Raw genomic sequence first — 24,993 nt, 5'->3', positions numbered from 1 at the left:
TTGATCATGAGTAAGCTGAAGTAGAAAGTAGCTTGATATATTAATGTGAGACAAAGCAGACTTTCAGGAAAAAAAAAAAGTATTATTTCCACCAGAAGATAAATGGTTTGTGTGTATCTAATAAAACACCTTCACAATATATGAAGCATAGCTAGATAGAACTAAGAGATAAACACACAATACTGGCAGATTTTTAACTTAACTCCTTCACTAACTGATAGAATCGAAAAAAATATATATTAAGGAAATAGATGATTGGAATTAAAATTATTACTGTCATACCCACTAGGATGACTATTATCAAGCAAATGGAAAATATTCATCTTAAAATTAATATGGAATCCAAGGGATTCAAGGGAATCCCTGAATAGCCAAATCAATCTTGAGAAAGTGTAACAAACTAGAGGTTTCACATTGCTGGTTTCAAAACATGTTACAGAGCTACAGAATCAAAACAGTATATCACTGACCTAAAGGCATACATATAAATCAATGGAATAGAGAGCCCCCCAAAACCCTCATATAAATGGTCAGATGATTTTCAAGAAAGATGCCAAGACCATTCAATGTGGAAATGGCAGTTTTTTCAGCCATTGGTGTTGAAAACAATGAAGTTGGACCCTTACCTCACACCATATACAAAAATTAAGTAAAAATGGATCGAAAACTTAAATGTAAGAGCTAACACTATACAGTCTTAGAGAAAAACAGGAGAAACCTTCATGGCATTGGATTTGGCAATGAGTTTTTTATATGACCACAAAAAGCACAGGCAACAAAAGAAAAAATAGATAGTGAAGGTCTCTAAATCACTAACAAAACACAAAAAAATCATCTAGTGATTCCAATATTGGAAAAATACTGTGATATTTACTTTGAATTTCATTAGAACTGTGTAAATACATAACTGAGGAGTAAAAAATGTAACTTTGGCTTCAAAACTAAAATCACGCCTATGCTTAAATAATGTAGGCAGTAAATGACATGGGAAATGTTCATAATGTATTGGTAAGAAAGCAAATTGCCAAGTTCTGTTCAGGATTACAGGCTGATTTATTTATGTCTTTTCCTTCCATTAAGATTACAATAAAAAAATAAGAATATACACATAACAGGAAAAGAAAGGGTTGGGGAGTCATCAATGGATAAAAGATTTCAACAAATATTCTGAAAGAAATGAGATATGAACATGTTACCAAAGGAATGAACACCAAGAAGCTTCAGCACAGAATATATTCTGTGGAGAAGAGTCCACAGTGGAAATGGGAATTAATCTTCCCAGAAAGATAATGGCGAGGCTATGAGGGCCCTAAATGTAAGGTGGAGGATGAATATGGGAATTTTGCAAGTCTTTTATGAAACTAATGTGCCTCCTTGTCTTCTCCATTTCATCGTGCAGAAAGGTGGCCCAAAGTTTTCTCCGAGGCCAAAAGAAGAAAAGACTCTAAAGAAATTGAGAATTGGACAAACTGAGAAAAACCTTTAGTTTGTTCCCTTTCAGGGTAAGAATTCCAACTTATTCCTATTCCTAGTGTGTCATGTTTACTTTGCAGATTTTGGTGTGATATGTTGAAGAAGCATGCTCTCAGTTTTACATTATGTAATTTAAAATTACTTCCATTTTCATGTTCTCATTTTAAAACTCTTTGGTGATTCATTTTCTCAATATTTGTGTAGTGATTCTTGAAACAATAATTATGTAGTTACTAGCACCCAAGATAAGAAAGTCATCACTCTTTATTAGAATTATGACACTTATTTCTAAAATGAGAAACATCAATGACAGTGTATAAATCATTTCGAATGACAAGTTGAAATTCTCTAATTAGACTATCTTGAGATAACTATTCTTGTGTCTTGTGATTTAAAGGAAATGGTGAACTTAATTGAAGATCGTTATTCCACAACATTAGTGGAACAAAATTTTACCTTTAAGCAAATCAACTATATGACTTCCATGGCAAATAGATTAGATAAAAGTCAGTTGAGAATGGGCACATGTAGGGAGAAATAACTCCCAATCTGAAATTCATGCTTTCTTTGTTCAATCTACTGATATAATTCTAATCCATTTATAACACTATTGTATTTGACAGATTGTCTGAAGAACTTAATTTTAATTATCCTTGTTGGGTCTGTTGTTTTATTTTTAAGTCTCCATATACTGAATAAACTGCGGTATTTGTAACCAATATAGATCTAAAGTATACAGATTGATTACTAACATTTGAAATTAGCATTTAGAACAGTTTATCAGATTTCTACTATTTGTGAACTATCCCCTTAAAAATTTTAAAGCTGAAGGGGCGCCTGGGTGGCGCAGTCGGTTAAGCGTCCGACTTCAGCCAGGTCACGATCTCGCGGTCTGTGAGTTCGAGCCCCGCGTCAGGCTCTGGGCGGATGGCTCAGAGCCTGGAGCCTGTTTCCGATTCTGTGTCTCCCTCTCTCTCTGCCCCTCCCCCGTTCATGCTCTGTCTCTCTCTCTCCCAAAAATAAATAAACGTTGAAAAAAAAATTTTTTTAAAAATAAAAAAATAAAAAATTTTAAAGCTGAAGACTATAGTTGCTGCAAAAGATACCAATTTTTGATTATACCAATAAGCTGTTTCTTTCCATTCAACTTTGATTTCTGATTTCAGATGAAATTCATCAGTTATCTTCACTATTAAAATGAAAGAAAAAGTAAAGAAAATATCTATTGAGCATCTTGGAGCATTTTTTTTTAAGTGTATTTATTTTGAGACAGAACACACATGCACACACACACCACACACACATGAGTTGGGGAGGGGCAGAGGGATAGCATCCCAAGCAGGCTCCACACTGTCAGCACACAGCCTGACTTGGGGCTTGGTCTCATGAACCAGGAGATCATGACCCGAGCCAAAATCAAGATTTGGTCACTTAACCAACTGAGCCACTCAGGCGCCCCATCTAGGAGCATTTATTAAGCTAGAATCTATCCAGAAGTATCTGCATAAACTAGTTCATGAACAGTAAAGCTAAATTACAAATTTGCACAGATAATAGGCTCTTAATAAGTTTCTGTTGAGTCATTAAGTGTAATCTAAGGTTGACATATAGGCACAACTTTATTAATTAGGTAAATGAGTGAACAGTGAATGTTGAATTTACATCACAGAGAAAATTAAGGATAAATGCATTTTAGAGTTTAGAGGCAAACTAAATAATTATTTGTTAAATTGAGCACTTGAGAAAAATCATTAAGGAAAGATGAAATAAGTATACTCATTTTGCATTGGTTTCTGTATATTTTAATTTTCCTATCTAACTACAAATTTAACTCGCTTAAAAGCAGTGTACAGCCATCCTGGTTTTTAAATATTTTGAGTATCAACACTGGCGGGGCACTCTAACTCTGAAGTTACTGTCATTTCCAATATTTTATGATACAAATATTCAGTGCTTTTCTTTGACAGGAACTTTTTTAGATGCCAGGATACAGTGGTTAACAAGATAGATAGGAACCTTGCCCTAAGTGGATTTTCACTTGCTTGTAGAGGACTTTATCAAATAAATTATAATATGGTGTGTTAAGTGGTATATAAAGGAAGTAAGACTGCTAGGGGCACATGGAAAGAGCATTGACCCCTACTTACCATTTTTCGGATTGGTTTAGGTATCACCTCTCTTAAGTGGCCTGACACCCTGTAGCTGAAAGTGTTAGTGTGCCACATCTGCTTCCATAGCATCCTGTGTTTGTCTTATAATACTTGATACTTAACATTACTTGAGGAGAGGGATTTTTGTCTTTCCCTAAACATTAAGTCTGGCTTTAGCAAACCCTCAAGAAGTATCAGAACCAAAAACAAACATCAATAGAATCAGGATCTAAAACTGTAGCAAATAAGTAAGGAGTTTTAGATAAGATTTTAGGTATTGAGAAGTAATGGAGATTTCCTTGTAAAGTAGGAGGCAAGTTTATTTTTCGAGAATGAGGAAGATGGTGTGAGATTTATAAAGGTTTAGAATAATCACAGTGAGGATACAGGAGGAAAGAGAAAGAATACGTAAAAAGGGTAGCCTTGAAGGTGTGCTAACAGCTCCTCTGAGCTGGAATCTTTTCATTTAGAGTGGTACCAATAGACATGAGTACATAATGTCCTCTAAGAATCAGCAGCTCCTGTGCAAGAAATCAGGGATCAAGCCTATATTTGGTAAGAATGTTCTTGGCCTCAAGTAGTTGGACAGATAAATAGTTTAAACATGTAGGGGTTTTCTCACGTATCCAGAAGAACACACAGATATAGAATGACAGTAAGATTCCTAAAGTTAAGAACAAAAAATTTTACTTCTCAGAATGTTACCATGCATTCTTCCCTGTATATCAATTGGAAATGGTTTTTCTTCTGTTTTTTTTTTCTGAATTCTTGTTTTGTACAATAAATACGTTTTACATTAAAATTGATCATTGAAATAAAGGTTTAGAAGGAAAGTATCTCTGTTTTGTTTCCAAAACATTTTTTAGTTTATGCTGAATGTTATTAGTACCAGATAACATTTGAGCATCCTTAAGGAACCCAGGACATAAGAAGAAATGATTGTACATTTTAAATGGGTGAATTTCTTGGTATGTGAGTAATATCTCAGTAAAGCTGTTAAAGCTAAAGAAATGAAGAGAAAAAAATGGGAACTTCCTCCCCTACATGTAGCAAAACTTAATAGAAAAATCAACTCTTTGTTGTACAAGTAATGTATCAAGAGCTTTCTTAAAAAGTGGCTTCTGGTTTTGGGGTGGTGGGGAAAGGTGAATCATTGTAGATGAGGCCTAGTCTACCAAAATTATTAAATAAGTCAAGCTTATATTTTTATACCAGACTCTCTTTTCTCAACCATTTGTATAATATATATGTCATAACTTGCTCTAATCTCACAACGCTTCCCAGCTTGCTCTTTTCTTTCTTTGCATTTCTGTTCTCCTGAGTCACAGAAGGAAAAAAAAAAAAAAGACCAAAATACAAGAACAGGGGCACCTGGGTGTCTCAGTCCATTAAGAGTCTGACTCTTGGTTTTGGGTCAGGTTATGATCTCATGGTTCGTGAGATTGAGACCTATGTCGGGCTCTGTGCTGACAGCCAGAGACTGTGTTGTGCTTCTTTCTGTTTCTCTCTCAAAATAAATAAATACATATTAAAAATAAAACAGAAACCTACTTAAAGTTGGCTAAAATTGTTTTCTCCACTTTCTCACTTCATAATTACAGTTTAGCATGCTCCAATGAGGGTTTCATCTCTGCCACTAACCTAATGTTGTTTATAGATCATCGATGACTTCCATGTTTAAATCCAATGTATATATCTCTGTTCTTCTTACTGAAATCCTAAGCAACATCTAACACAGTCATGTGTTCTGTCTTTCTGGAAACATGAGGGTCACCAACTTTGATTCCGTTACTTAGGCTGAAAACTTAGTAGTCAGTCTTGATCACTACCTTTCCCTTATTCCCTACACAAAATATATCTGTGAGTTCTACCTGGTTCACCTCTAAAACATATGCAATCAGTCTACTTTTCTTAGAGCCATATTTCTACACAAGGCTAAAACATTATTTCTATCCTCAAATCATTTATACTGTAATATGTATTTTTAAAATACATACTTTGTTGAATTGTTCCATATACACAAAAAAGTGTGAAAACTATAGCTCACAAAGTAAGTACACCTGAGTAACCATATTCTGGGTAATGATGAAATCTCTTCCTCTCATTCATTATCTATCACAGTTGTTAGGACCCTTGAAGAACATTGCTTGCCCCCAAGAAGCTACCAAATGGCTACTCTTAGTCACTAGATCCCTTTGATCCAAAGCTGACTACTGTCTTAACTTTTAACACTGCACATTAGTTCTGCTTGTTTTAAAACTTTATTTAAATGGAATCATGTAACATGTATCTTTTTATCTGGCTTCTTTTGGTATTCACTCAGGTTTGTGTAGTAGGAGTTTGTTCATTTTTATTGCTATACGCTATTCTACAATGTGAATTTACTGTATTTCATTTTTCTCTTCTACACTTTATAAGATATTTTAAAATTTTTTAATGTTTATTTTTGAGAGAGACAGAGTGCGAGCAGGGGGGCGGGGGGACGGGGGGAAGAGAGAGAGGGAGAATCCAAAGCAGGCTCTAGGCTCTGAGCTGTCAGCAGAGCCTGATGCCAGGCTCGAATCCACAGACTGAGATCGTGACCTGAACCGAAGTGGGACACTTAACCAACTGAGCCACCCTGGCGCCCCTATAGATATTTTAGTTGTTTATTGTTTTTGGCTACAAATACTCTTGAACATATCTATTGATAAATATATATATGTGTGTGTGTGTGTGTGTGTGTGTTAGCTATAGATATTTGTGTCATATAAATACCTAGAAGTACATATGTTCAAATTTACTAGATAGTAAAAAAGCAAGTTGCCAGTGGACATACCAGTTGGCAATGCAACCAGCTGTGTATGAGAGTTCAAGTTTGTTTATATCCTTGCTAACATTTGGCATCATCAGTCCTTTTAACAGTGACTTTGCTGATAAGTTTATAGTGGTATCTCGTACTTTTTTTTTTAAGTTTTATTTTATTTATTTTGAGAGAGAGAGAGAGCGTGTGCATGCACTCAATTGGGGGAGGGACAGAGAGAGAAAGAGAGAGAATCCTGAGCAGGCTCTGCACACTCAGGGCAGAGCCCGATACAGGACTTGAACCTATGGACCGTGAGATCATGACTCAAGCTGAAACCAAGAGTCAGACGTTTAACTGACTGAGCCACCCAGGTGCCCCTCTCATTGTACTTTTGCTTTGTATTTCCTTTATGATTGTCAAGTTTGAGGCCTTGCCATATTTATTGGTTACATGGATTGACTCTTGTGAAGAACCTGTTTATGTGTTTTGGCTATTTTTCTATTGGGTTTTCTGACTTTTTTCTAATTGATAGATTTGTACCGGAAATCTTCCTGCACTTATAGTCATACTGGCGTCACATTTGTCCTTCACATAGGCCCAAATTTTCTTCTTATCATGGCTCTTTATGGGCAGTGTCTTCAGTTTTCAAGTTTCAGCTCAAATGTCATTTTTCATGTAAAACCTTCCTTGACCATCTCCTCATCTCCCTCAGCATATACATCTATCATACCAACCTTTTTTCCCTTTAGCATCTATCAACATCTGAAATTATCTTATTTTTTTGTTTGCATATACTATCTACTTCCCTTCTTACTGGAATGTTAATTCCTGCTTACTATGTCTATTTTTATTCACTGCTGTTTCCCAGCAGTTGGAACTATTGTGTGGCATGTGAGAGGTTAAAATACCTGTTGAAAAAAAATGAATGAATGAGTGAATCAGGGAACAAATTAATGCCAAATTTGAAGTACTGTTCGTTTTGATATATTTACAGAAGAGTACATACCATTTTTCCCCTAAAAGACTATATGTTTTTGTGGATAGAAAGCAATGTTCTTGAACTAGGACCATTGCTTATTATTTCTTATGTGCATCATAATTACATTCCTGGTAAGATTATTTAACCCCTAATGATCTTCATTTTCCAAGGTAACTCTAAAAGTAGCCATTATTGGTACATTGCTTGTTCACCTTTGCAATTATAAAATTTACAAATCCATGAAACATTTTTCAATTTAACTTTTGCAACAAGAAGTTACAATTTAGCAAAATAAATTAAATCAAGTACTTTGGATACACAAGTGTTTAAGGCTACTTAATTAGCAGAGACAGTGCAGGTTGAAATTTATTGAAAATTTGTACTTTGATGGTTTATTTGGAAACTTGTTTTCATATTAAAATATTTCTTCAGAATTTTCAATAATTGATTTTAATTGAAGATCTGATATATAAGCTATAATTATGAACAACATGCAAAGAAAAATATTAAATCTGGTGAATTAATATTATTCAAAATTTTCTGTAGCTAGTCACCACTTTGATGTATGTAGATCAATATCAAATTTTTTTAGGATGTTTATTTCAAGGATAGATTATGTTATGTTACTAAAATATCTTTGAGAAATAACTTTTATATATTGTTAATTTTGTCTTTTTACATTTATATTAGTCCTTTGAATTTATTTCCTGTATTCATTTATAAAACTCATAATATTGAAAATGTAATTTTATTATCTTTATTTAAAACACATATATACTTCAGTCTATTCTCATTCATGGTCATTATGTTTTATTATTACATCATTGTGAACACTGAATTAGCAAATTCTGAATCATTGCTCCTAGAGGAAATGCAGAATTAAATTCCTGCAAGCCTCTGGTCACCACATTTTCATTAATCATCACTACAGAAGCTTGTTTTATGTGTGTTTCTGTTTAAAGACACCTTATTTAATCTATACTGTTGATTCATTAACATTGAGCTCATGGCCAACAGCACTATAACTCTTGCCTAAATAAAGCTTATCTAGCACAGATTTTCTCCTTAAGGTACATCACAGCCTTCTTGAACTTAAGAATGCTAGCTGTATGTGTGGGGGACATTTTAAACAATAAACTCACCAACATAAGTACAGTAATTGGGAAAATGTGGCACTAACTAGACCATGTCTCTTCTGAAACAAGAAGGCAGAGAATTTCCTGTGAAGGCGCAGCAAATATTGATATTTGAGGTTATAAATAATTTATAATGAGTGGGAAAAATTACAAATATGGAATTTGCAAATAATGAGGATTGATGTATAGTTATATAAAACAATACAATTTAAAATTTTCTAATATAAAAACTTTGGAAAATGAGCAGAAAACAATTTATAATCTTACATCTTTACATCTATAATCTTTACATCTTTTTCCAATTTTTGCCTCTGGTATATATATTTTCAAATATTGCATGCACAGCTACATTTTTTGTCTTACACCTCAGTGTGCCTCTGGAAAACCCTCCTCCTCCATTGATGTATTTTTTTTTTTTTTTTAGCTTATTTATTTAGAGAGAGAGAGAGCACAAACAAGGGAGGTGCAGAGAGAGAGGGAGAGAGAAAGAATCCTAAGCAGGCTCCGCACTGTCAGCGTGGAGCCCAGTGCAGAGCTTGAACACACAAAAACCGCAAGATCATGACCTAAGCTGAAACCGAGAGTTGGACGCTTAACCAAATGAGCTCTCCAGGTGCCCCCGTTGATGTATATTTGATGGAGTTTTCTTTACCCCATGCTCCAGAGATGGGTATGTGACCTATGCCTAAAAATTGTGATATTCACCAGCTACGGTCATTGATACTGGGATAGACATATGTTCACTTAGAGCCAGTGTGGTGCTGTAAGATTTTTGCTGGATTTCTGGAGGAGACATTTGCTCTTTTATACTGGACTTGAATTTTGCTGCCACTGTCTTTCATGTGGAACCTAAGAGTAAACCTAATGCAGAAGGAGGCAGACTAGAGAGACTAAGGAAAACCAAATCCTAACGAAATAATTTAATTGGTCTTGAATTAATTTATTTTTATAAAATTGTATATATTTAAGATGTATGATACGGGGCGCCTGGGTGGCACAGTCGGTTAAGCGTCCCACTTCAGCCAGGTCACGATCTCGCGGTCCGTGAGTTCGAGCCCCGCGTCGGGCTCTGGGCTGATGGCTCAGAGCCTGGAGCCTGTTTCCAATTCTGTGTCTCCCTCTCTCTCTGTCCCTCGCCCGTTCATGCTCTGTCTCTCTCTGTCCGAAAAATAAATACACGTTGAAAAAAAAAAAAAAAAGATGTATGATATAGTATTTTAACATATATATATATATATTGTTGAAATGATTACTACAATCAAGCTAATTATGATACCCATCACCTCACATAGTTGCTTTTGTGTTTGTATGGTAAGAACACTTAAGATTTCTTTTAGTGAATTTCAAATATACAACCTATACAACCTAGTATTATTAACTATGACCAGCGTACCATCAGTTAGGTCTCTAGACCTTGCCTCATATAACAGAAACTTTGTACCCTTTCACAAATATTGCCATCTCCTCCCCATCATCCCTGGTAACCACCATTTTCTCTGCTTCTATGATTTTGACTTTTTTTCAAATTAAGTGATAATCATACAGTATTTTTTTTTCTGTGCCTGAATTATTTCATTTAGCATGATGCCCTCCAGGTTCATCCATGTTGTCACAAATGACAGATTTCCTTCTTTTTTAAGGCTGAATGAAATTCCAGTGTGGGGAGGGTATGAATAATGTGAACAATGCCACAGTGATCATGGGAGTGCAGATATTTCTTTGAGATCATTTTATTTCTTTTTGATATATACCCGGAAGGGAGATTATTAGATTATGGAACAAGCTATCAGTTTTGTATAGACCTGCATGCACATGTGTATATGTGTGCACGTATACTTACGATTGGTCCTGAATGAAAATAATAACTGAATTCATTCCATATGACATTTAAGAACATTCAGTTGCTCAGGTACAGGAGAGGGGGAAAAAAGATCACTAAGTTCACTAAAGGAAGGTCAAAAGGAAGCTCAGGGATTGGTTAGTTAGGGGTCATGTTTTAGGAGACTGAATCACCTCTAGCCCAAGCTTCTTCCTGACACTCATCACTGCCTTCTTTTAAGATTTGTTCCTTATTAGTAGTAAAGTGTAAATCTGTTTTGTAATCCTTACCTATATGATATATAAATGTCTCCTACACTAATCTGATCCTGTCATTTCTAGTTCTTTATTTTAATTCTTTCATACCTCCTGGAGGACCCATTTATTTTTTATTTTTTTTTTAATTTTTTTTTCAACGTTTATTTATTTTTGGGACAGAGAGAGACAGAGCATGAACAGGGGAGGGGCAGAGAGAGGGAGACATAGAATCAGAAACAGGCTCCAGGCTCTGAGCCATCAGCCCAGAGCCTGACGCGGGGCTCGAACTCACGGACCGCGAGATCGTGACCTGGCTGAAGCCGGACGCTTAACCGACTGCGCCACCCAGGCGCCCCAGTGGAGGACCCATTTAAACAGTCTCAAAGTCTGGGTGTGCCTGGGTGGCTCAGTCAGTTGAGCATCTGACTCTTGATTTTGCCTCAGGTCATTATCTGATGGTTTGTGGGATGGAGCCCCACATTGGGCTCTATGCTGATAGCACAGAGCTTGCTTGAGAGTCTCTCTTTTCTCCCTCTGCCTCTACCCCTGCTTGTGCATGCACACACACACACACAAACTCTCTCTCTCTCTCTCTCTCTCTCTCAAAATAAATAAATAGATATTTTAAAAAGAATCTCAAAGTCTGAATATATAGGTAGATTATTTTCCCTTTACTTTATTATGTGAATGTTAACCTGACTTAAGAATGCCAGCAAATCTTCACCCTGAAGTGTAGAGTTGCTTTTTTGGTGAGTGGAAGGAAGAGATAGATTGAATACTGCCACAGAAGTAGTTCTTTGTGACTTTGAAAAGTTCACTACCAACTCCAAATTCAAGACTTTATAGATCCTTACTTAATCTTCAATATTTTCAATCTCTGGAGTCTAGTACTATTCGAGCACTTGGTTTATTCCAACCGTAAATCAAATGCCCTTTCTCCCATTCCTGGCGGTGTCCCTTCTTAATGTTTCCAGTTTATAGTAGCAAATACCCTCTACTAGTGGTCCCAAAGTCAGCTGGATGACTGTAGCATAGTGTTCCAGTCTCCAGTGATTTCAATCACAGCCAATAAAAAGAGAGATGAACCCTGAATCAGTCTATTTCTACCACTGGCCTCTTCTTATGGACCAAGAAAGACACCATCTCTAACAATTAGATATCTTTGAAGGCTGGATTAAAATAAATTTTTAGCCTGTAACTCTAAGAAAATGTCTTTTTAGTGAAATGATGAAATGCTGCCTAAATCTGGTTTTTAATCTGTAGATAATCTAATCTTGAGCCCTGAATTCCCAGCTAGAATTCACTTTCTTTATGCCTTAAAGTAATTCCTAACTAGTGTAAGTTTGGTGCCTAACCCCCTGAATGGTTATGGTAAAAGTTAATTTGTGGCTTTGTTTTAGGGTAATGATTTTTAATCTGACGTGGAGTTGGACAATTTTACCATCCGTCCAAAATCCCATCTGGTAGTCCTTCAAATATACCTCAAATCTAAGACTTTCTTGTTCCCATCCTAATAAGGCCAGCTCAGTGTCACATTAAAAAAATACAAAGTCTATTTTTAAAAGCATTGAAAATCAAGTCTTTATGAAGTTTCTTGAAGCAGTGGAAGAGGAGGAAGTCCTTCGGTTGATACTAAGTAAAGTAAAATTTGACTTTACCCATCTATCCTCTTCAAAGTTAACAAACTATGCAGGAATTACTTGCCTCTTTTCCTTAAAACTCATTTAAAAAATGACCTTTCACTTTCTTACTTAATTCCCTCCTGCCTCCTATACTCTCCCAAATCATGTCTTACAATATCTTCATATTTTTTCTTCTATAAAGAGCATTCTCAGCCCCTCCATGTCTGCATTTTTACCTATCAGCCAACTAAGTCCCTGGGAGTAAATAAAAATTCTTTCTTAGAGATATGAACTGAAGAGGGGAAGATGAAGCTACATTTTTAACCTCTTCTGTCTCTACCTTATATGTCCCTTCAAGTATATATAATGCATTTAGATGTTAAGCAGTCTTCAGCACCTTGTAATGCCCATTTACCTCATCCATCACCTTGCATACTGCTCCTACTTAGGTTGTTGAAGCTTTGCTGCTTGACGCTTCTTTGTTAAAAACAAAACCAAAAAATCTATTGGAGAACTGCGGGAGACGGTCTTTCTAGGTAAGGCAGTTAAGTGAGGGACTGGATGTGGGGTAGGAAGATGGCCTGGTGTATACTCCGCACCTCAGGAATGTTACTGAGTATGGAATAGCTGCCTTTAGAAAACTATTTCTAGAAGACAAAATGTTTACTTTTACAAGCCAAAGATGTGCTGAAGTACAGAGGGCTGCTAGATTGGCAGAGCTAGGTTCTGCAGTTCTCAGTTTAGTTACAGTAAATAACGAAAGGACTTCCAGAGCTGCAGTTCGCAGCTACATGACACTTCAGAAGACTTTTGCAAATAGCCGAGTACTACTTATGAAAAGATAGAAAAAGTTGCCAGCAGGATAAAAAAACACAAAAAAACGGAATCATGTGGTAGGTACAAGGGCAGGACTCAGTCTAAACTCTATATCGAAGCCAAAGAACGTGGAAAGTATCTTGGAAACAGGATAAAGAAGCAACCAGATCCATAAACTGCAGGAAGAATTTCAGCCTCACAGTCCTGATACCCACCATACCCCTCAAGTAATTTGGCCACCTCAGTCTCCCTGTTGCACTTACCTGTCAGATGACGGCTCTGATTCAGAGATGGCTTCTGGTTCTAACAGCACACTTCCCTTTTCCTTTTTAATCTGACTTGTTGGAAAAGGCATAAACTATGTTGTGAGTTTAACTCTAAAAAAGGCACCTTGGGGAAGTCCTTACCACCCACTTATTGAAGCCTTGCTGCGGCAACAAGAAGGGTTTCTGAGAAGCTGGAGGATCAGGGTGCCAGAGCCTCTGCCATTTCCACTGAGGAGTGGTTTAGGTAGATGGGGAACAAAAAATCCAAATTTAATTTGCTGGGGCTGCCATAACAAAGTATTACAGACTGAGTGGCTTAAATGGCAGAAATTCATTTTCTCCTTGTTCTGGAGGCCGGAAGTTTGAAATCTAGGTGTCAGCAGGGTGGTTCCTTCTGAAGGTCCTTGAGGTAAGGATCTGTTCCAGGCCTTTCTTCTTGGCTTGTAGATGGTCACCTTCTCTCTGTGTTTTCACATTGTTTTTCCTCTGCAGGTGTCTGTCAAAATTTCCTCTTCTGATAAGAGCACCAGTCAGATTGGATTAGGGCCCACCCTAATTTTAATTTACTTAAGCTCTTTATTTATTTTTTTTTTAATTTTTTTTTTCAACGTTTATTTATTTTTGGGACAGAGAGAGACAGAGCATGAACGGGCGAGGGGCAGAGAGAGAGGGAGACACAGAATCGGAAACAGGCTCCAGGCTCGGAGCCATCAGCCCAGAGCCCGACGCGGGGCTCGAACTCACGGACTGTGAGATCGTGACCTGGTTGAAGTCGGACGCTTAACCGACTGCGCCACCCAGGCGCCCCTACTTAAGCTCTTTAAATACCCTGTCTCCAAATACAGTTATATTCTGCAGCACTGAGATTTAGGTCTTCCACATATAAATTTGTTGGGGGTGGGGGGGAAGGGGAGATACAAATCAGCCCTTAATAGTGGCTTTCCAGCTCTTTGATACTTATTATTATGCTTAAAGGCAATTTCTAGAATGATTTGAGTTGGTTCTTCTTTTCTCCACTTCCACAAACTCTGAAGCCAGTACTATAGAAAAAAAATATTTTCATAATATTTAAGATACTATTTCATAGGAATCCTGAATGCCAGTATAAAGTCTTTATATCCCCTTCTAATGAAAGAAAGTAAGGGAATTTCAGAGGACTGAGATAGGATTAATTGTATGATAGACCACATGTAATTGTAGCCTTCTATATTGAGAAGCGGTGGTTGAGGCTTTTTTCAAAGATGACTGGCTGTACTTGTTTTCCCTCATAATAATAAATACTCAATCACGTAGTCTTGTCACTGGAAGTATTTGTTAACAATTTTGAATTAAGGTTTTGCCAAGGTTCTGATCACTCAAATCTTTACTACTGAAATATTAATCAGGACACACTATGCTTCCTAGTGTAAATACCTTGAAGGAGAAAATAATTCCTAAATATACAAAGAGGTAACTTGACTGTCTATGTTGTATCTTGTGTCACTTCCCTCTGTGTTAATATTTGATAAGGTGTTTCATTTATATGAGACTTCTAATGCATAACCAAATCACCTCTTTGGGAAAACTTATGAATAGTACCAAAACACTGCATATAGTAGCTAATATACTCTATCACTCTGTTACACTCTCTGAAAAATAAAATGTGGATCTTCAGGATGGCACAGAACAAAGGCTGACACTTCTTGGGCTTCATTTCTTAGAAGGCTTACCATATATGTAAACAGTTGACTTTTGTTTTTATTATGTGACAAATGATTTCAGTAAAAACCTGCACAATTCAGTTTTAGCTGTGGGTTCAGTTGACCTTTGTATTTACCTATGTAGGTAGGCATTTGACTTGTGGTAATGTAGTAGCATTTCTTGTTTAATATTAAGGAAAATTTCTAGAAGAAAATACGTGTGTATTAATGCTGAATGGATTGGTTTTTTGGGTGTCTTATTTTAGTCAGGCTTTGTATACAATGAGATGTTATGTGATTAATGAATCCTGAATGTGGAGCTCTTTAATTCTGAAATCACCATTAAAAGCTTTTCTTAGTTGAGCCCAAGCCAAAGTACTCTCATTGCTGCTTTTCTAAAAGTTCAGGTGGGGGGTGGGGGACCCACCAATTCACACTTTTTATAATGAGGGAAGAACATTTTGCCTACCTTGTAAAAATGTGATTCAGTGTCATTCCTTAACATTGGATTTTAAAAATTGGGTAGTATAAATAACAGTAGCAGTGAGCCACTTTTATGGGTATCCTATAATTTTATAATTATTAATCTAAAAGTAAAGTTCTGTTCTTCTTTCTTTTGCACAAGCCTACACAGTACGTCCCATCCTAGACACAAACTACTTAGTGAGTTGGATGGATTCTCCCATAGCCTTTGAGATATATTATGAGGTCTTACCCGTTATCATCTCTCCTGAGTCATATCTGAATTTTATTTTGTGCATTTTGGCTGGTACCGGTGGTATAGGATATACCATAATATAGATTATTACTATATTTATTACTAGACACAACCAGTCTTCTTTTTTCCCTTTTACCTCTCTTTGCTCATAGAATGTACTATATGTAGTCATATACTTTGAATTAATATATTAGAAATCACAAATCTGTTTTGTACTTTTTAAGTTGTTCAGTACAGGCTTGTACTAGGATAGTTAATAAATTTAGTATTTTACAAAATTCAGAAAAGAGTATACACAGAAAAGTAACCTTGAGGCTTTCCTGCTTTCCTAAAGTTCTTCTACTAAGTATATTCCCTCCTTACAATATGCATTCTGAATCAGTCCATATGTCTATGTTTTGAAAATATTTCTTCCTTGTCTCTTTTTTGCCTTTCAACTTTTTTATGGTTTTATTTTATTTTTTTGAGTTTTAGTTCCACAGAAGATTTAATCTCAGTGTGTTCAAGTTTATTAGTCTTTTATGACTTTTATGTCATACGTGCAAACACATTGGTACTTCTACATTATATATGTTATTTTACACTTTTTTACATTAGTGTTTAGTCATTCTGGAATTAATTTTTATAAATGGTGCTAGGTTGAGATTTAACTTTAGTTGTAAAAATTACGAATGAATGTTGAATTTCTCACATGTAAATACATGATTATTATATGGTTTTCCTTCTGTAATCTCTAATGTGACGTGTCATTGCAAACTATTGCAAGTGGCCAAACAGCATACATATCAAACCTGCTGGGGCAGTATTTGCAAGGGAAAGCTTCAAGGTATAGGTGTCAGTACCTCAGTGGTGAGTCACCATTGCCTTATTCCACTCTGAAATAGAGCATAGCAGCAGTCTATTTGGGCCATGTGACAAATTCCATTGGACAGACCTTGACCACTGAACTATGAAACTTTCAGTGAGTAATTGGAGAAACACCAGCTCCTCCCTTGGCATGATCAAGGACCAGAATACAGTAGTAATATGATGTGGTACAACTTTGATTTCAGCACTGTCCTGACAGCATGGCATTCAGGGTTGATGAGAAGTCCCAGCCCAGCTGAAATCTAAGACCTTTGGTTATAGACACAAGATGCTTCAAGTTAGCAAGATTTGCCATGCTAGTAGGCCATATCAGTATACATGATTAATTGGGTTAACATCAGCCCCTTCCCTGACATGAGAAATGGTTGGAGGTGGCAGCGGGGTCGAAACATTATGGTCGACCAGTATTGATTACATCAGTCTCTGGCCATAGCCTGTTTCTGTGGAGCTTTGTCAGATGCCACATTTTTGGCAGGCCATCTTGCAGAGGACCAGTCTTATAACTAATTAACTTTTACTTTTCATTGCCTATTTGGCCAAGATCACTTTTTTCCCTTAATATTCTAATAGATACACTTTACTTTACAAATCTGATCTGCTTTAGCTCAGATTTTTAAGATCTTTCCTAAATGAAATTGCCATAGTTTTTTTTCTTTTCTTATGTTCTCCTTATCTGTCTTTTTAAATTTCCTTTTGAGTTAAAAATATGCAAGGTATCTTCTAGGAGCTTTTAAATTTTTCTAATGCTCTATTTATATTTATAATATAGTTTATTTCTGAATTTTCTCTTTTCTTTTTTTTTCAATGTTTATTCATTTTTGAGAAAGAAAGAGCATGATCAGGGGAGGGGCAGAGAGAGAGGGAAACACAGAATCCGAAGTAGGCTCCAGGCTCTGAGTTGTCAGCACGGAGCCCAACGCAGGGCTCAAACCCATGAACCATGAGATCATGACGTGAACTGAAGTTGGATGCTTAACCAACGGAGCCACCCAGGTGCCCCTGAATTTTCTCTTTTTAAGGAACCAGCTTTTGTTTTATTGATATCAGCTAAAGTTTGTCCCCCAAATTCATTATGTTCAAGCCCTAATTCCCATTGTAGCTGTATTTAAAGATGGGGCCTCTAAGGAAGTCATAAGGATTAGGTGAGTTCCTAAAGATGGGGACCTGATCTAATAGAATTAATATCCATGTAAGAAAAGACACCACAAAGCCCATCCTCTCTCTCTCTCTTTGCACATACACTGAGGAAAGGTTACCCAAGAGAAAGGACATAGTAAGAGGAAGCCATCTACAAACCAAAGACTTCCAGTCTGCAAAACTGTGAGAAATAAATTTGTTCTCTGTTGTTTAAGACTGTTATTTAAGCCACCTTAGTCTATGGTATTTTTTTTTTAGTGGAAGTTTATATTGATCAATTCTATTGGTTCTTTATTATTTGTGTTTTTTTCTTGCTTGTTTCCTTATACATCATTTTTTTTAAGTTTGGGTTGCATTCTGTAAAAAACCCTTAGTTCAGTCTTGTAGCTCACTGATTTTTTTTAACCGTCTTGACAGTCAGCATATTGGTTGATTTTTTTAAATTTCAGTGGTCAAATTTTAAATTTCTATGATATTCTGTTATTTCTTCTTAAGTTTATTCCTTTTGAGAGAGAGAGGGAGGGAGAGTGCACACGCATGTGTGCACAGGGGAGTGGCAGGGAAAGAGAATACCAAGGAGGCTCCACACTGTCAGTGTGGAGCCTGATGTGGGACTCAAACCCACGAACCATGAGATCATGACCTGAGCTGAAATCAAAAGTCAGATGCTCAACTGACTGAGCCAACCAGGCACCCCTCTGTTATTTTTATTAAAAATGCATATCCTTTTATATCTTTGTGAAGTTACTAGGTATTTTAAAATACTATCCTTTTTACATTATTAAGCTTATATTTTATGGGTAATGAGTTCTTCCTTTTGTTGGGCTTGTTTCTGCTCTTTCATTATTGGCTCTTTTTGATTATTGTGATTGGGTGCTTAACTATGTATTTAAGGTTGTTTATGAAGTCTCTGTTTACTTTAGCTTTTCTCCGTATATGGAAAGAGGAGTGAAGGGACAAAACCTCTGGATGGAGTGGTTCAGTAGCTGCTTCTGGGTAGTAACAGTTCTCCATTCTTATTGAGGTTGCTAGCCTCCTTAAGTTCCCATTTTACCTCTTTCCCCCCAGCACCAGCTATTTCTGCTCTACGTGACAACAGACATCTCTGTTGCTTGCTGCCTGGCCCAAAGAAAGATGATGCTGTAATGCTCCACTTAAGTACTCCAACCAGTCACTCTTGGTTGTCCAGATCCCTCCTGTAGTCATCATCTGACAGTTGTAGGCTTAGCACATCCCTGGACCAACTTCCACCTTTATAGGCATTTTCTTCTGTGCATGTTTTGGGCTGTGGCTTCCTTCTCTACTTTTTTTTTTTTTTTTTTTTCATGAAAGGATTCTTCATAGTGTCTGAAGACTGAAGATAAATACTGCTTTTCTTTATTATTATATTTTAAGAAATATGGCACAGTATACTCTTCTGTAATTTTTTGCCACTTGGGATCGGATGAAAAGGCTTGGCATATATTCAGTCTTCCTTCTTGAACCAGTGTCCGAGGTAGCTACTACATTCTAAAAATTGCTGTATTTTGATATAATTTCAGACTTACAGAAAAGTTTTATGAAGAAAAAAGAATTTTGGTTTATTTTATATTCAGCTTTTCCATATCAAATATTTCATATATATATATATATATTTGGTAGATATATCAAATATATGCTTGAAAATACATATTGGATTATTTAAGAGTAAGTTGTAGTGATATTCCTAAAAATGGTAAAATAAGGAACTCTAAAAAATATGTCCCTCCACTAAAGCAATGTTTAAACCGACAAATAACTGTTAGAATTAGCATCTTTGGAAATCTGGAATCTAACTTTGCAATCTAATAAAAAGTGAACAATACCTAGAAGAGTGCTTAATAAAGACAGAAGCTACTAAATTTCAATAAGTGAACTATGTGACATTTTTAATTACCCACTGTATTATCAGGGTTCTCTAGAGAAGTAGAACCAACAGGATATATTTATATAGAGAGAAATCATTATTTTAAGGAGCTGGCTCATGTGATGTGCATTCTTGTGAGTCCAAAATCTTATGGGGTAGGTCAGAAAGCTGGAGACTTAGAGAAGAGTTGCATTTCAAGTCCAGAGTCTGCTGGAAAAATTCCTTCTTGCTTAGGGGAAGTTCGTTTTTGTTTTACTAGGGCCTTCAACTGATTAGATGAAGCCCACCTGCATTATGGAGAGTAATCAGCTTTATTCGACCATCAGTTTGATGTTAATCTCATCCAAAAAACATCTTCATAGAAACATCCAGAATAACATTTGACCAAACAGCTGGGTACCCTGACCCAGACAAGTTGATACATAAAGCTAATCATCAGACCCACCTACTGTCCCCCATTCCCCAGCTCACAGATGGCAGTAGGGATGGCAGCTTGCATTCTTGGTGCAGCTTGCTGGTGCCAGAGGGGTTGACCACACACAGCAAAGAATACAGCATACAGCATTTCAAAGAGTAAGTTGCAAACATGATCCCTCTCTATCACTTGATAGTTCAGTGTGCATTTCCAAAAACAAATTATTTTTATTATTACATGACCATAATGTAGTTATCAAAGTCAGCAACTTAGCTTTGATGAAATACTATTACTATATGGGTACATTTAAAAAAATTTTTAATGTTGGGGTGCCTGGGTGGCTCAGTCGGTTAAGCGCCCTACTTCGGCTCAGGTCATGATCTCACAGTTCGTGAGTTGGAGCCCCGCGTCTGGCTCTGTGCTGACAGCTTGGAGCCTGGAGCCTGCTTCAGATTCTGTGTCTCCCTCTCTCTCTCTGCCCCTCCCCTGCTCATGCTCTTTCTCTCAAAAATGAATAAACATTAAAAAACATTAAAAAAATTTTTTTAATGTTTATCTTTGAGAGGGATGGAGAGACAGAGCGCAAACAGGGGAGGGGCAGAGAGAGGGGGAGACACAGAATCCAAAGCAGACTCCAGGTTCTGATCTGTTGGCACAGAGCCTGATATGGGGCTCAGACTCACAAATGGCAAGATCATGACCTAAGCCGAAGTCCTATGTTCAACCAACTGAGCCACTATATGGCGCCCAGCTATATGGGTACATTTTAAAGGCCCTTGGTACATATTGCAAAATCTACCTCCCAAAGTTTCTACCAATTTATACTTTTGTCAGTAGTGTATGACAATTTCCAGTGATTCTTTGCCATTTTATTTTTTTATTTTATTTAAAAAATTTTTTTTTAATGTATGTATTTGTGAAAGAAAGAGTACGAGTGGGAGAGGGGCAGAGATAGAGGGAGACACAGAATCTGAAGCAGGCTCCAGGCTCTGAGCTGTCAGCACAGAGTCTGACGCAGGGCTCGAACTCATGAACCATGAGATCATGACCTGAGCTGAAGTCAGACACTTAACCAACTGAGCCATGCAAGTGCCCCTCTTTACCATTTTAAAATTGTAGATTTATGTTGCTGAATTGATAGGCCACCTAGCATTCATTCTAATAGAGCCCCTATTTCTTTTTTCTTCTTTTTTTTTTAAATATAGACCTCATCTCCCTCTTCTGTATTTTGGTTTTTCTTTTTCTTCATGGAATCTTCCTTGGGAAAAAATACAAAACAAAATTCCAACTCTGGGAATGTTGGGGGAACTTCCAAACTTGACCGTTCCTAATACAAAAGCGTTTTATTTGTTACTCTATTTGTTCTCTATTACATACATTTATTTTTTTAATTCGTCTTTACAACCTCTTTATGAAATAATAATTTTGGAGATAAAATTGTGAGAGGTTAAATGATTTTCCCAAAGTTCTATCACCAGTAATTGGTAGATTCTGAACTCCTCTTAGACTTTCTGACTTCAGAGCTGATATCATATTGAGCTGGTTAGGTGGAAAGGACAGTGAAAAACTCTATCAACATTTGCCCAAGGGAATTCATATCTGCTTCATTTAATTGTCTTGAAGGTAGTGATAAAAGCATCTTTCATGAGAGACGATAGAAGGTATCAGACTGAAGACTCTGGATGGGGATCAAAGGTGATGAAAAGTGCTAGATGTTAATGATTGGCAAGACATGTACCTTTTAGTCTAATATGCTTGCCAGGTAAAGGGAGATTATGTATGAACTGAAGACAGAATAAACAGTGAAAACCAGCACAGACAAAGCAAATAAGGTTTAGCAAGTTTTCAGAGCTGATGAGACTTAATAGCGCAGATGCGATGAACCGGTGGCTAATGAAATTTGGACTCTGATACATGGCTAAAAAGGACAAAGCACAGGAGCTGATAATCCAGCAGGGGGAGTAGAGGATTTTTGAGGAAGAGCAGCCAGAATGGAGAAATCAAGAAACATTAATGCAGAACTTTTTAGAGATCATCTAGCTTTATTTTCCTTACATTACAGATAAGAACGCTGAGGCCCTCTGGAAATTGCAGAGCTAGAAAGTTACAAAACCAAGATTAGAAACTACATTTTTTACACCAAGTCCTGATCTTTTTCTTTGTCTCTTGAATATGATGAGATTATAATCCATAATATTAAAATTATTCAAATTCTCTTTGGAAATAGGTTCATTATTGCAGTCTTATGATCAGTGGTTACAGTGACATATTATCTAGAAAATAGAAATGATGAAAATTGAAGTTATGATGCTAAAGTGCCTGAAGCCTAAAGACCTTGATACAGATACTATTACTTTTCTCAAACCCAAAAGAGTTGCATCATCTGGAATAGCCTGTGGTTAAAAATGGAAACACTTCCTATAACAGCAGTGTCGGAGAACAAAAGATAATGACAACTCTTTTTTTTTTGTTGTTGTTTGGAAGAACAATCATTATTTTTCTCATTCACATACAAACAATAAAAACAATTTCTATTACAAGCAGTCATTTATCTTCATTCCTATTCTGTATGTATTTTTTCACACTGTCTCATTAAATTCTCATATTGTTCAGAACTCCTTGGATATGTTGTAATTTTACCATCTGGGATTCATCAGTCACAAGATACATGTACATCGTAATAAAAATGGATGCTTCCCAAGGATTCATATTGGCTATAGTCCATCTTAAAGACCTTTGTTGTGTTGAACAATGGACTGTGTAATATTTCCATTCAGGAACAGATGATCTTATTTTGTAATTTTTTCCAACTCTACAACATTCTAAAGTAACATTCATGGAATACAGAAATCTTTGGAGAATGTATGTCAAATCCATGTGCAGTTTTCTAATTTTCTTTAGCTTATAAATTTTACTTTAATGCCACAAATATCCATAATAGTAATTATACTTCATAAAGTTGTTTAAAACTGTTTAGTGGGGTTTTACAGATTTTAGTGGTCTCTTTTAAGAAATGTAATTTAACTAGTAATGCATTATAATGTATTGTTACAAATAAAATATTACTCACTGATCTCTTTTCCCTCTGTTAGCTAGATGCCCCACAGAAATATAGAAGAAATTGAGCAAAATTAGGGAAATGATATGAAAAATGCCTGCAAGTAAATTATTATTTAGGCATTTGGGGATCAGAAAACAATGTTTCCATCATCAACTGCACTGCTGGAGATATAAAAATAATGTGTCTGTCCTCAGAGAGCTCACAGTCTAATGATGGGAAATATGCAATAACACTGTAACATGAACTAGAATGCTGTAAATATCAGAAGTTAAAAGAACATGAAAGCAAACGGAGAAATTGCAGCTGGTTGGGGATATCAGAAAGACTTCTTGAAAGAGCTGGTATTTTAAGTGGATCTTGAAAGTCAGCAATTTACAAGTTAAGATAGAGTAAGGAGGATAACATGAGCAAAAGTATAGAGACAGACACACTGGGTATGTTTGGAAAATATCAAATAATGTAAGAGTGGATGTAGTTTGAAAGACTTATAGAAGAAAGTAATACTAGCCCTCATTTAATGAGCATGTACTGTGAGCTCTGCTTTTTGCTACCTACTCGATATGCATTATTTTATTGAACTTTAAGAACATGCCATGAGGTAGGTACTAGTATTATTCCCACTTTTTAAATGAGAAGATATTAAATGATTTGCCCAAAGTTATACAACTATTAAGTTGATGTTCTTGGATCTTAATCTAGGCCTGACTGGTAATAAACCCAAACTCCTAATCACTAAAATATAAAGTTATATTGTGGAGATTTCAAATATAAAATGGGGATCTTATTTCCAGTAATGTTATCAATAGAACACTGTGTGTGTGTGTGCGCAAAAGGACCAATTTTTAAGAGTTTCTAAGATTAACCTATTATCAATGAGTTGAAAGAACAAATTTGGGGAGAGAAAGTAGACTAGCTGGTTAGTAGACTAGCTGAGTGTGCCAATGAACTGAGTGGGTTTGTAGGTTAGTAGCATTGAAAAGGTGGGAACACACAGAAAATTTTTTTTAAGTTATAAAATGACAGCCATTTTTTTTTATTTTAAATTTTTTTTTTAACGTTTATTTATTTTTGAGACAGAGAGAGACACACAGCATGAACGGGGGAGGAGCAGAGAGAGAGGGAGACACAGAATCGGAAGCAGGCTCCAGGCTCTGAGCCATCAGCCCAGAGCCTGATGTGGGGCTCGAACTCAATGGACCGCGAGATCGTGACCTGAGCTGAAGTCGGACGCTCAACCGACTGAGCCACCCAGGCGCCCCATCGACAGCCATTTTTAAAGTTTATTTATTTATTTTGAGAGAGAGAGAGAGAGAGAGAGAGAGAGCATACATGCACAGGGGAGGGGCAAAGAGAAGAAGAAAGAGAATCCTAAGTAGGCTCAATGCATGGCAAATAGCCCCACGCGGCGCTTGATCTCAGGAACCATGAGATCGTGACCCAAGCTGAAATCAAGAGTTGGACGCTTAACCAACTGAGCCACCCAGGCACCCCAAAGAATGACAACTATTTAAATGGAGGGGGTGAGGAGGTAGGCAGTTTCAAAGATGACCCTGCGTGAGTGAAATAGCAATAATGGGGAAGAGAAACTTCTGAAGGAAAAGAAAACTCAATTTGGCCCAAGTTACAGGGTGCCTGAGCAGCATCCAGGTGACAGTGTGAAAATTACTTGGAATGTAGGTGTGAAGTTGAGACTTGAGGTGGAGATTTGGCAGCTATTTGCATAGGAAAGAGTGTCAAAGCTATTTGAGTGAATTCCCAAAGATGAGAATAGAAAGATAAGTTTGAAGACAGAACTTTGAGAAAGGCCTACATTTAGGGACTATGAGGGGAAAGAACTAGTAAACGAATCAGTAGTGGTTAGAGGAGCCTTTAAGTTTAAGAACAAGCCTTATGACTAGGTGATTAGAAAACCTCTTGTCTCTTTTATT

General features: G+C 36.5%; 1 protein-coding gene and 1 pseudogene across 5 annotated transcripts in view; both read left to right on the top strand.

Moving 5' to 3' along the window:
- Positions 1–24,993, top strand: part of ZCWPW2 (zinc finger CW-type and PWWP domain containing 2) — a 154,916-nt gene that overhangs the window by 7,511 nt on the left and 122,412 nt on the right. For all 5 annotated transcript variants that reach the window (XM_086720593.1, XM_086720590.1, XM_086720595.1 and 2 more), the window contains exon 2: positions 1,400–1,502. The gene's annotated coding sequence lies outside the window, so the exon portion shown is untranslated. The remainder of the gene's footprint in view (positions 1–1,399; positions 1,503–24,993) is intronic.
- Positions 4,121–13,876, top strand: LOC147577105 (SIN3-HDAC complex-associated factor pseudogene; annotated as a pseudogene).

The sequence above is a fragment of the Puma concolor genome, chromosome C2, assembly GCF_028749965.1.
Source record: "Puma concolor isolate L17-30 chromosome C2, mPumCon1.1.hap2, whole genome shotgun sequence".
Lineage (NCBI taxonomy): Eukaryota > Metazoa > Chordata > Mammalia > Carnivora > Felidae > Puma > Puma concolor.
The sequence above is the reverse complement of the archived record's forward strand: the minus strand, read 5'-3'. Positions and strand labels throughout refer to the sequence as shown.